The sequence below is a fragment of the Anabrus simplex genome, chromosome 1 (assembly GCF_040414725.1).
Source record: "Anabrus simplex isolate iqAnaSimp1 chromosome 1, ASM4041472v1, whole genome shotgun sequence".
Lineage (NCBI taxonomy): Eukaryota > Metazoa > Arthropoda > Insecta > Orthoptera > Tettigoniidae > Anabrus > Anabrus simplex.
This window is the reverse complement of record NC_090265.1, coordinates 609625358-609639514: the sequence shown is the minus strand read 5'-3', so window position 1 is coordinate 609639514 and position 14157 is coordinate 609625358.

Below are 14157 nucleotides of genomic sequence, written 5' to 3'. Positions count from 1 at the left end.
CTTCCAACTCCTAGGTCTTTCCTATCCCATCGTCGCCATAAGACCTGTCTGTGTCGGTGCGACGTACAGCTCCTAGCAAAAAAATTTCGATTTTCAATTTTCCTCCATTTAGGGTTAGGTACTGTACCAGTAAATCGACCGAACTGGCTTAGATGGTGTTTGAGAGCATGAAGTGCAGCAGTAAAACAAATATGATGAAACTGGAAATACGTTACGACAATACGCTAGCGGGAAGAGGCATATTCACCTACGTGTCTCGGAATCTCAAGGAAAACATGAGAGATCGACAGAAATGTTCTTATGTACATGTTAACTGATAGTCCCGTCAGCGACAACAGCTAGTGCTAAATAAAAATAAGTACGAGAGACTGCGTAACTACAGCATCCTACGCCCTCTTACCTGAATAATAATAATAATAATAATAATAATAATAATAATAATAATAATAATAATAATAATAATAATAATAATAATAATAATAATTGACAACTACCGAGCGAGTTGCCCGTGCGCTTATGGGTGCGCGGCAGTGAGATTGCATCCTGGAGATAGTGGGTTCGAACCCAAATGTCGGCACCCCTGAAGATGATTTTCCGTGGTTTCCAATTTCCACAGCAGGCAAATGCTGGGACCGTACATTAATTAAGGCCACGGCCGCTTCTTTCCCACTCCTAGGCCTTTTCTTTCCCTTCATCGCCATAAGACCTATTTGTGTCGGTACGACGTAAAGCCAATTGTAAAAGTTCATTACACAAGACTAGTTCTAATTTCGGGTGGTACGATTTAGTGTGCCCAGTAACTTGGAAATGAAGGGTGTGTGTGTGTGGAACTTCGATCTACTGGGAACGAAGAATGTAACGGCTTGCTACCGTCCACTCATATTTCATTTTTATGAGTTCAGTCGGTAAAAACTTCACATCACAGTTCAAATTCTACTGTATCTAATGTGCAGTGGGTTTTTGATGTGTTGCAACACTGTTTATGTAGTATTAACTCATCAGACATGTTCATAAAAGTTGAGCGAACTTTATGTCTACACCGTGAGACGCGCAAGGCCGAGGTTATAAAGACAAGGCTGTAAAAATGTAACTAACAAAATGACTTGTCCTGACGACTATCCATCTTTCATATTTTTCTTTTTGAATATAAACGACCCTGCACGAGAATGCGTCTCAGAGCACAGCCAACATTCTTGAATATTTAAAATAAGGCAGTGTTCATTATACTGCAAGGTAATACACAGCTCGGTGAAATCTGTCCTAAAGTAAAAATAATCGAGCTGGCCTGTGCACCTAAGATGGCAAATGTCTTATTAAAGGGGACAGAATTATGGCACATCAGAGTTTCTTAAAAAATAAGTAACGCGACGGAAAACTAAAATTATTATTATTATTATTATTATTATTATTATTATTATTATTATTATTATTATTATTATTATTATTATTATTATTATTATTATTATTATTATTATTATTATTTTAAAATAATCGAACTGGAAGTTGTACCATTTATACGTTTAAAGTAGTTATCAAAACTCCGCGTAATACTGAATTCATTTTAGGCTTTTGCTTGTCAGGATGATTGTTGCCCAACCAAATGACCTGCAGAATGTGGAGTTCCACGTGGTCAGTGTAACAGTATCCTCTGCCATATTGCTTGGGTTTCGTGACCAGACCCAGTACAGAATTAAATCAAATTCTGGGTAAGAGACTGGCATTTACCACGGAGCTGATGGTGGATTTGCCTGGAGTGAAAATGGGAAACCCACTATTTCCCAAATAATGAGACATTGTTTGAGTATATGTGTACCCTTCACTTCAGAGTATTTTATGCAGTGGCAACATTCATTGAAAGGACGTAACAAGAAGTAAAGTTTTGAAAAAGCTACGATTGGGTATCGGGTGTCGAACTGTTGACAGCATGTTACGGTGCGACAAGGAATTACTCAGAAATGCTAACCGAAACTTCTAGAGTTTAACCAAGGAGACCAGGAAATAACAGAGCTATCAAAAGAAAACTGCTCGAGTGGTTTGATGTGAGGAAGGATGACTCAAGTTATGGGAGAGGCTTATTCTGACAATCTAAGTTTGAACGCTGTTTTCCCGAAGTTTACTTTTTTTAATTACTTAATGTACCTTTTCTCAGCTTCTACTACAAATGGGAGCCTGAAACTTTCACAGTTTGTTTATTCAAGTGTTCTACATGTACTAAAGTCCTCTAATGGTTTGATTTCAAATGTCTAGTCACCCTAATGCAAATTATGTTCTGTAAACTACGTATTTTTTAACACATTACAAAAGTATATTAATTAAACCCGAGACACATTTTTAATTATGTACGGCTCAGTAACTAGTCGAGGTACGTCTCCTAAACACACAAAAATTTCATACGTCTGTTATGGATAGTATTTTTTTTTTTGAGAAAAGGCAAATCAAACATTGATAATTTAGCATTGTAGGGATAGGACATTCCGGGTCCCCTTAAAAGTCTTTGGCGGCGGACTCAGCGTGTCCCGACAAAATTCAATTAGCTCAGCTGTAGTATCTCTCCAGTAGATTTCCACTTTCTTTGCTGGACCGCTGCACAATCGGAATATCGAACTACTGTGGGTAGGCAAGCCATTATGTATGCAACCAGTTCAGAATGTTCTCAATTCAGCAGTTGACGCCCTACATTATTATTATTATTATTATTATTATTATTATTATTATTATTATTATTATTATTATTATTATTATTATTTCTTCGTTATGCCCGGCTGAAGAGTGCGACTGGACTAATTTACCTGATGTCGTTGCCTTTTTTTCTTCTCCAGAAATCTCTTCATCTTCTCGCTGTGGCTTTTCTTGCGAACTTCTGACCTGGTTTTGTTGGTGATAGCGGCGATTGTCGACTAATTTTCTGAACTTAGATCTATCTAACGCAATGTCATCTGTGATGCCTATTTACTGAAGACCTTTTCCAACTTCGATCAACCAGTTGTTTTTTACTTTCATTGATAGGGCAAGGTTCAAAAATCTTTTGGTTAATCTTTGATTAGTAATTCTGAGAATATATCCTTAAAATGTCAAGCTTCTTTTCCTAAATGTGTTAGTACTGTACCCGCTCAAAGCCTGAGTCCCAACCAGCATTTATCTCAGGGAGTGTTACGGTCCGAATCCATCGCAACTAATACTCAATAAAAAAAATATTTTGAGATATAAGATCTCAAACTAAATGTAAGGGCGCCATCCAATCAGTACTACAGGGTTGAACGGGACACTCTAATCTTTAACTTTAAGGCTCATCATAAAACACACAAATTATATATATTCAGATCAAAGGGAAATCATGAAGGCTCCGTCCTAGGAATGGGGACGGATATTTAAACGGTCACCAAGGGTTTACTATTCTACAAGAACAAGAACCTGGAACTGTTTCCTTGCAAATGCTAAAGGAGCATTTTATTTAAGTAAACAAATGAAATTTTACACACAATCAAAATCTGTTGACCCTTGATTTGCCGGTAATTTGGCAAATTATTCCTGAAAATGATTACATAATATTTGTCACTTTTGACCACCCTTCCATTTTGGTGGTAGAACCGTTGATATCTGAAGGTATCAGATTTACCTTCGTTAACACCATGACCATATTTGATCATGGACCAAATACCTGTTGGCTAAGTAGGCGCGATCACATGGACCATGTTATCGCCTCCACTTTGATTGAGATGAGACCAACCCGGGAAACCACAAACTCTCCCCGGGTTCCTAACCAAGATATGCTAATCGTTAGTTGAAGGAATACGACAAAGGGACTCTAACCTAATTGTCCAGATGTAGGGATTTGCCTTCATTTTACACATATTAACTTAACTTATTATTTACAACCAATTGACATTATTACGTTAATTCGCCAGCTGACTTCCCTAGTATCATCCATCATCAGCATCCGAAATAATAAGAAAAAATAAAAAAATTATTTTATTAAATATTATTATTATTATTATTATTATTATTATTATTATTATTATTATTATTATTATTATTATTATTATTATTATTATTATGTTTTGTGGAGATCATGATTATCGTAACCCATAATCATCCTCGGACTAATATTTCAACTTTTCGCGATTTTATTTGATTTTCATTTGAAATAAATAAAAGTACCTTCTTTGATTATTCTTCTTCTCCTTCTTCAAATATTCTCATTTTTATTTTTATTAGTTAAAAATCTCAAATTTTTCATTTCAACTCCCAACATCATTATTATGTCCAAAATATAAAAAAAGTAAATTCTTCTTTAAAAAAAGTATTTTTTATATATTTATTATTATTATTAATTTGAAAAAAAAATTAATTTCGCCTGTTACACGGTAGTCCACTCTTAATATGTTTAACGCATAACCCCTTTTACAACTCCGATTTATTTTGGCACTAATCAATCCAGATATGATTTACTTGGAATATTATTATTATTATTACTTCTTTCGAGAATCTTTATTTTTATTCCCCATCTTTATAATTTGGTCACATACGTTCTCTCCCAAACAGAAATCACCAAGATCCGAATTCACATCGGTCGGGACATAATAGTTTTCGAATCCGCAACCTTATTTTCGTACTGCCGTTAATTCATGGAGACCATATGCTCCTAAGACAATTCTCAAATCCCATAACACCTCGCAGTTGGGCAAATACCTCCAATATCTGCAAGTGTTAAATTATTCCTTCCTTTTCCATTTTGAAGTCCATTTATCCATTGGAACTCTTCAAAACATTTCACAAATTAACCCTCGGTGTGTGGACTCTATTCTGCCACTCAATACACCGGTATATAAATACAACCTCTATGTGGGCCTTAAGATCCATCTATTTCTTCATCAACATCAGTACAATTCACTTTCATTTCGGGCCGGATTTCTGTCCCACAAAACTCCAAATCTCAACTTTTGGCTCAAATCCCTCTTGATCTCAAACATACCGCGACCATATTATAAAAGTGCCTATCTCGTTTCTACCAAATTTATTTATGATTATTATGGAGTCCAGAAACGTTAAATCAACAATTAGTGTTAAAACCGGATTCACTGCCCAAATTATAATTATTCACGGCACATGTGATCTCCACATTTAAATTACTTTAATTTGCAATCCTTTTGTCCAACTAGGCCCGTGCCTTTATTCTCAAAGATTATTATTAAACACGCCTTTACACATTACCAAATTCTATTGTACTACTTCGACACTTGTACATATTATTATTATTTTGTCCACTGGCGAACTTCGCGATATTTACAAACAAATCAATGGACTTCATTCCGTCCCACAACAATTTAAATCACTTGGCAATCCTACCTCTGGATTATCTTAACAACATGCCTTAATATCTATAAAAATTCCGATAACGGAAAAACACTTTGGAAGCACTCCGAAATGAATATTTACATTATCTTTACGTGAAACGTGCTCCATATTATATCAAACAACTCAAGCACTTGAAGGAACAACTCAACCCTACTATACTCTATTTAATAATCAAAATTATGATGAGTGCTCGATCTAATCTACATATTAATTTGTCCCTTTGTCTATCTACCTTTGAATTTATACGAGCCGTAACGGCTCGTTTCACAATCAAGTTACCATGATAAATTAATATGATTTCCTCCCCCTAACGATAGCAATCTATAAGTATGTTAAAAGGTACTCAACTCTGCCATTGTAGTCTGCTAAAACCGTACGAGAAGCCATAGCCCCTCCAGTTTTTAGCAATGCATTCCACTGGTATTCATGCCAGCTTGAAGAATTAATCCTTGACCCTTTTCAACTTTACACATTTTGAATAAAAACAAATAAATTAACTGTTGCACTTTGGAATAATTTCCACCCTAAATTCTATTCACAAATTTTACACTCTCGGCCTTGTATCTAGCCCACTTAATGTAGATTTACATTCTTCATTCCTTTCCCGGACACTAGGAACATGGGATACATCGGGTTTCCCTTTACAACGGCCCGTACGCGCACTTGAATTTCCCGTCTCACGTTCGTGTAGCTGACCAGGTATCAGTTTAGAATGGACTGTTTACTAGGTGACATAAACACTCGTGACCGTTCTCATGTAACGCACTTCCTAATCTGTTGGTAGAATCTCACACTCCGTAAGTTATGATTTACTGAGTCCTGTCTATTTCAAACTCTTCATACTAGTAGACTGCTCAAGACTGTAATATGAGCTACAACACGTCATGAATCACTGTACTATGTAACAATATAATACTTTGAACTCTACTCCACGAGTAAGTACACACTCGCACCTCTGGCGTAATCACGGCTCGAACGATGTGTCAAAAGTACTTACGCACCACTGGCGTGGTGACCGCCCGAACACAATATCAGAAGTACTTTCGCGCCACTGGCGTGGTGACTGCTCGAACACAATATCAGAAGTACTACTATCAGTCCTTGTCTACGACCTCATATTTATACTTGTATCCCCTCTCTTCCGAGTTCAACGGAGGTCATCTTGGGGCGCACAGTCCCGATAAGTTATCTTCATACGACAGTTTGCGGTTTGGCCCGTGGCTTTAATATATGATCCAATGATGTAATTATGTTCTCAAATACTCTATACCAATTCTCAACTATTATCGTTCGCTGGTAATGGATATGTTCGCGAATTTAGCTGCCGTATCCCGGCTCGGGATTTCGCGCTCTATTGTGGCGTCCTTTGCCTTCAGCCAATCAACGAATAGCGTCCATGAATTCTCAGAATTACACCATGCAATCTCCCGCAATTATTATCTTTATATGAGTTTTATGGTATAGTAAGGCTCCTAAATTCCACTTTATTCTGAATCGATATTTCACTTCTTTCTATCAGTTTAATCCACGGAGTTAGCCTCGCTAGTGCTTCTTACAATACGAAGTTGTCGCCTTGCTTTGGTCAAGTGAATTTTTCCATTGGTCCACCTTACCCACGTGACCGGGAAGGCTCATATTTTTTTCTTCCAGTGCCAACCCCGCTTTCAACTCCCGCGAGTTACATGGAGATACCTCGCCATCATTTCTCAGAAATTTGCACCCGGCTCCCTGCGCTGTTGCTACTACCAAGACTGCCCGGGGCTATGAAAACTTTGGCAACAAATTACCCTCTCTCTTTCCTTCGTTGTCCCAAGTTCTGTGAAACCTAATTCTATCCCTCATTGTGTTTGTTAATCTCACTGGAGACAACATTCTGTGGTATGGTGAAACCTGCCATCTCGGCCTGGCCTGTTCTTACTGTATGTACAGTAAGATACTATTTATTCTGAACATGAAATATATATTCCTTAATAATTCATCATAATTACAATTGCATGACGCTTATCACACCCCCACCAGGGTGCAGTACAGGTCATGAGATTTCCTTATCATCCAGAATACCCTTGTACAGACTGGTCCAAAATATTGCTTAAGATTTTTCTTTCTTGCTTTTCTACATATTCATTTATTCATGAACATAACAGGCGTTCAGCCCCAAATACATAGCTTTTCTACATCTTTAATCAATGATCTGCCCTCAATGATCAGTGTTTCAAATGCATATTATTATTATTATTATTATCCGTCCCCGTAGCGTAACGGTTAGCACTATTATATACCATCATCGGAGGCCCGGGTTTGATTCCCGGTATTGCTAAATATTTAATAATGTGATGAGGGCTGGTAATAAACGTGGTTAAGATACTTTACCCGGCCACGAATCGAACCTGAATCCCTCTGAACCGAAAACCACTACGCTGACCATTCAGCCAAGAAGCCGCGTTATTATTATTCCATTGTACACTTTGCGAACTTAATTTCGGACACGCTTCTTATAAAGTTCGGTTCCCCACCTTTAAGAACTGCTCACACCGGAAACCCAATATCGAGCGATCATTATTACCTGACACATTATCCTTAGACAAAACGTTCCGCCTTATTATCTTTGCTTTATCCTTTCCATCTAATTATGAGAGTGGTGTATTTTAGGAACTCTTTATGCCTAGAAGGAGAGATAATAAGCCTACTCTTCGTAACGAAGCTGGAAGAAGCAGTTAAAAGAGTTAATGGCTCAGTGATGAGTTTGAATTTTATAATCAAGTTTGCAGTACTACTTAACTGCTGATATCGAAAAATAGCCACGAGCCTTGCGGTCTTGCATTGAATTATACCGTAAGGATGTGACTATTGAAATAAAAATTATCGCATACCTTGGCCGAGATTTCAACAATGGACACCATGGTTGAGAATCCAGTGACGATCATGACCCACTTTGGTTTTCTATTTTCGTAACAGTTTTGTTTGAAAACCAGGTACATTGCCCCGTCAGTTCTGGCTGGGTCAGAAAGTGGGAAGAATCTCCCGACAAGCCCCTTGAAGGTATGTACTTGGAAGATGAGAATTATGTACGGATCTGGTAAGATATAAAACACAATTTATGAAATGTTGAGGTTACGCATGTACTGTATATTATGAGTATTACTGAAATGAGATAGATATTAACACTGCCTTCGTGATGTACAGGCCGTACTGTATCTCTGATGACGTCACACAAACAGGCGAACTGTTTCTTCCGTTAGACCCGTGTAATGCAAGGACGTGATGCGTCTATACCTTTTGTAATTATGAATTATTTAAGCAAGTTGTATGAATATTACAGCTGAGATCACTAAACCCTGTAATCGCATCATAACTCGAAAGTCAGGTCTATGTAATATTAGGACAAGTAGGTTTGAAGTGCGATCTACGCGGTCAAAGCTTCAGTGTTTGACTCGTCAATGTACCCAACAAATAATTATTATGCATTAATACAAATATGGAGACAACAAACGTGCAATAATAAATTTTACTTCTATATCTCTAGATGGCCATAAATACAGTAGCTTTCTTGTTTTTCTTATGACACTTCTGGCACTATCCTTTGAAGATTTTCTTGAGACCCTTTCTTCTATACAAACATTTGTATCATTTTTGTTTAGGAATAGCCCATGTTTTCCCAAATATTAATGCACTGATCATCCAGATCTATTAGTTACTTACCACATTCACAGAAAATGCCGAGGAATGGTTCTTACTCGCATTAAGGCAGCGCGTACTCAACATTACGAACCCATTGGTTCCATTGGTTACTGTCCATTTATATACTTGTTCTGTATCAACAATAAAACTCTCTGCTGTAAATCTGTGAAACAAGAAAGTCAAAAGCAGAACTCATCATCAGCTCTGGAAAATGAGTAAAACATACACCTTTATTCTTCTTAATGGGTATTTTTTAGGTTGGGAGTTTCGTTTTTCATAAAGTTTACCTGCCCCCATACGAAGAAAATGAAAATATTAATGTCTATTTACTTGTATAGTTGTATTTACGCCGTGGTACGCACAAGTTCTCAGCGTTGTGGCAAATGCGAACTTTCGCACACTGTAGTTAAATTTGTAGCACGTTATATTTCCACAAAAACGTGTTATACGATAACAATTAAATGAATAAATTACACGAGAAGTATTACGTCCCTTGAAAATACATTACTCACCACGTGAAGATACCATGCCTAACCCAAACTATGAGGACTCATTATCTTAATAACAGCTGTTTACGTAAATCCTTACGCGATAAATTTAAAGAAAAAACATGCAATATACTTAAATATAAATTTTTGTCTCTCAACGGTCACAATTATCCTAAGAATGCTCCCAATCCTTATGGATTACATTCACAAGTACAACTTGTAACATTCACTTAGCTCGCCTCAATCGATCAGCTGATTGGCTTGGCGCGCTTTCTACAGTACGGCCTGTACATTACGAAGGCAGTGATATTAATGAAAGAGTGCCTGTAAGGTATACGTTTCTGGCAAAGATGGCAGCCGACAACTTAACTGCGTGTTTCATTATCAGCAGGAAGCGTATTACGGTAGTTATTAACGCCCGGAAGTTAGGCAAAATTCCTCTTTTATGTGAGTGTATATATCGGTGTCAAATAGAGATAAATGACCGAGCGAGTTGGCCATGTGGTTAGGGTCACGCAGTTGTGAGCTTGCATTCATGAGAGAGTGGGTTCGAAGCCCACTGTCAGCAGCCATGAAGATTATTTTCCATGGTTTCCCATTTCCACACCAGGAAAATGCTAGTTCTGTGCCTTAATTAAGGCCACGGCTGATTTTTTCCTACAGCTAACACTTCCCTATCCCATCGTTGCCATAAGACCTACCTGTATCAGTGGGACGTAAAGCAAATTGTTATTTAAAAAAAAAGTAAACATGTTTCTGTACATTTGGGAACGGTAGGACCAAGTATTATTTTGCCTTTCTTTGTACCTATTTGAGCTTGTGTTGCCTATTTCAGAGTGTATTACTCTTCTCGCCTTTTTGAGTTGTTATGGATATTTCATCTTAATTTAATACATAAAAATAACATTTGCACAAGAGATTTTTTCTATTGCATGAGTCCCTACTAAAAATCTTACTCAATAAGCCAACTGGTCGAGAGGGTTGTCGGGTCCATGCCTGTTATGTAAGATGAGGTGTAATGCATTAAAAAGGTTGCATTAAACCATTTACATAATTTTATTGCCCATCTTAGTCCTTCGTTCATTATTTTAATACTTATTTCCTAAATTTTAAGTGATCAATTGCCTCAATATTTTAGCAAAAATAAATGCCAGAACTTCTGGTCTCTAGTTATTATGATCAAGATGAGAGGTGACTCACATTTTATTCAGTTGTTTACACCGAATTGTGACAAAATTGAAATGTATACAGTCTGTATGAGAACAAAATGATCAGGGAGCTCTTCGTGTTATGTTAAAAACGATGGTGCAATCGGATTGGCGGAGAAAATTTATCTTTTAAAGAAAATTAGGTTAAATTTGTTACTTCACGGTGCGCGATTCAAATTGACGAACTTGCCGTATTTGCTATACAAGAGATCCAGCCGCAGCCTGTTGCCGTGCTATAGGGTAGGGAAGGGAAAGGAGGGGAAGGGAAGGGAAGGGAAGAGAAGGGAAGGGAAGGGAAGGGAAGGGAAGGGAAGGGAAGTGCGAAGTTGGAGACAGAGGTAATGCTCGGTGCTAATGTACAAGTTTCTCGTTCATTTCGCATAGTCGCTTTCCAGCCCCAGCAGGCCGTGTACAGTTTGTTCTGCACAATCGACTACTATGCGAACCCCGTAGAAAGAGAAGATGAACTTTTGCCAAGAATACAGGCAGCTTACCAGTTCGTCCATGACACACCAGATATCCTGAGCAGAGTTCAAAAGTTACTGCTACACCGTTGTGAACTGTGCATCGAAGTAGAAGGGGGCATACTCTGAACATCTACTGTAATCAAACCATTGGACGTATTGCTTCCTACGTTCAGTATTTCATCCCATTTACAATGTTGTGAGTGGAACCTAAGTGGCTCAGGCGGCAGCGCTCCGGCCTCTCACCGCTGGGTTCCGTGGTTCAAATCCCGGTCACTCGATGTGAGATTTGTGCTAGACAAAGCGGAGGCGGGGCAGGTTTTTCTCCGGGTACTTCGGTTTTCCCTGTCATAATTTATTCCAACAATGTTGTCCAGTATCATTTCATCTGTCATTCATTCATAATTGTCCCAGAGGGAAGCGACAGTCTTCGGCAGCCGGCACAATTCCTATTCTCGCCGCTAGATGGGAGCTTCATTCATTCCATTCCTGACCCAGTCGATTCACTGGAAGCAGGCTGTGGGATTTCATTACAATGTTGTGAGTGAAGCAATACACAATCGTGGGGTGGCAACGTTAGATCTTCGGGCATGTTGAGTAATGAAGAACGTTACTGCGACCAACAGACGAGAGGAGAAACCATCTGGTGCATTCCTTGACTGACAAGTGTGTCTTAATTACAGTGTGTTTTTGTATTGTGTGTGCAGTTACGGCTGTTTAATTTACGAACTGTGGATATTGCTTGTAAGAGACAAGGACAATTCTGTGCGCGTCGAGCGAGGAAACTAGTGCATACGCGCGGAGCATTATTTTTGTCTTCACCATTTCCTCTCCCTCCACTTCTCTTCACTGAAACATACTATCGGTTTGTACTCTGGCATAGCAATATGAACAGCTCTCCTGGAAGTAACATGCTAACCTCATTTTATCGAAAAAATCTCCGCCAATTCTATTGCACTATTGTTCTTAACATAACACGAAGAGAATCCATGAATTTTTGTCGGTATAGTCCTGATGCACCCTGTATAGAAGACATTGATGCTGAAATTTAGGAAGAATTCAGTAACATCAATGGACAAGCCAGAGCGGAAGACATTGTTTGAACCTTTGCCTTGGTACAAGAAACCCAAAAGGAGATCACCGACTTGAGTTCCGCAGAGAGGAGAGACCTAGATATATCTAACACGTGGTTTATACCACTGCTCAGAAGACTGTATGAATGGAAATCCCCAGCTGATGAAGCAAATAATGTGGTCAGGAACAAGATCGATTAAACGCTAATTAACCAAAGATTTCATAACTGCTTTTTATCGTAAGACTTATACAAGTGCTGACGTCAATTATGATTACAACCCTCTTGTAGGAGAGCTGAGAACCAGCCTTTAGGAAATTTCTACTAAAAGAACATTCATAAAGTAGGCTCTCTTAAAGCGTAATGATCTGGACAACTAAAATCGAGTAAGGGACACCATTTTAATAAATTAATCGATACCTGTCCCAGTAAAATGAAATAGAGGAGATACGGATCAATGTTAAACGTGGTTTGAAAAGAGTAACTGATAGTCAACTAAAAGTAAACAGACCACATAAGAGAAAGACATGGATGTCAGACGCAATATTCGATTTGATGGAGCTGCTAAGAGCACCGGAGATGCGAAGTCCATCAAACGAAATATAATAAAGTTCAGAGAAACAAAGGAGATATGGGTGAATAAGAAGAGCCGTGTGATTAAGGAGTTTGAATAGAAATACTGTACGTCATTAACTCCCAGAAGAAAAAGTTAAATAAACCCCTGGTTTGGAGAGAAAACGAATAATGGGTAACTTGTAACTGAAGTGGAAGGTAAGTTCAGTAGATGGGAAAATACATACGGGAGCTCTTTAAAGATCGTCGTGGTTGAAAACCTGAGATGGTCAATATTAACGGCGTTATGAAATTGCACGTGCAGTTAGTCTGCAAAATTTAGGAAAGCTGCAGAAACAGATGGCATTCCGGAAGATCTCATAAATATCACGGCAGAAGCTTGGATCAAGACGTCTACTGCGTTTTATCGCAAGGTTTATGGTGCTCGAATAATACTAAGAGACTGATTTTCACCAACTTTAATCACTCTTCCGAAAAGAGGTAACGCGAAGTCATGCGGCGACTTTAAGACAATCAATTTAATGAGGCATGTGCTAAAGATATTTTGAGTTATACATGAGCGCATTTTAAAGAAATGCCAAGAAAATAATGAGTGAATCCCAGTTTGGATTTCGGAACGGTTTAGGTGGTCATGCGGCTTTATTTTTGATACAAGTTCTACTTCAGTGTTGCAAATATGTTAATTGCAATGCGTGTGCCTGTTTTTGTAGATCACACTAAGGCATTTGCGTTGTTGTATGACCGAATGATCAGTAGGTCTATCTTCAAAAACACCGGAGTGGATGGAAAATATATTGTATATTCAGTCCGTCAGCGATTCCGCTGGTGGGATCCTCTACAGCTCTGCCATCAGCTATCATAGATGGCCTAGGCATCATTTAAGGGGAGTACTAGGGAAAATGAGGAGTGAGGTAGTTTCCCGTTGCTTTCCTCACCGAGCCAGAAGTTGCTATTACATATCAGTCTGCCAGGCCCACTAAAATGCATGCATCAACCGACCCTATGAGCAACATTTTCACACCATTCATAGCAGGGACTGGCTGCAGAAGGAATGGCATTACTAGTATCACTCATACCTCAGTCACTTTCATTTTGTCAAAGCCAAGAATAAAGCTGAGACAGATCAATGAACGTAACAAAATTGTTCTAGCCCATACCAGAAGACATAGTGCACTGTAAACACTAGGTCCCGCCAGCAAAGGCACGGAAAATATTTTAGAATAATGTAAAGATACACAGGGAACAGCAAGCAACAGTTCGCATTGATGCTAAGACATCCAAGCCTGTGGTGATAACGCAAGGAGTATTCTATGGCAGAG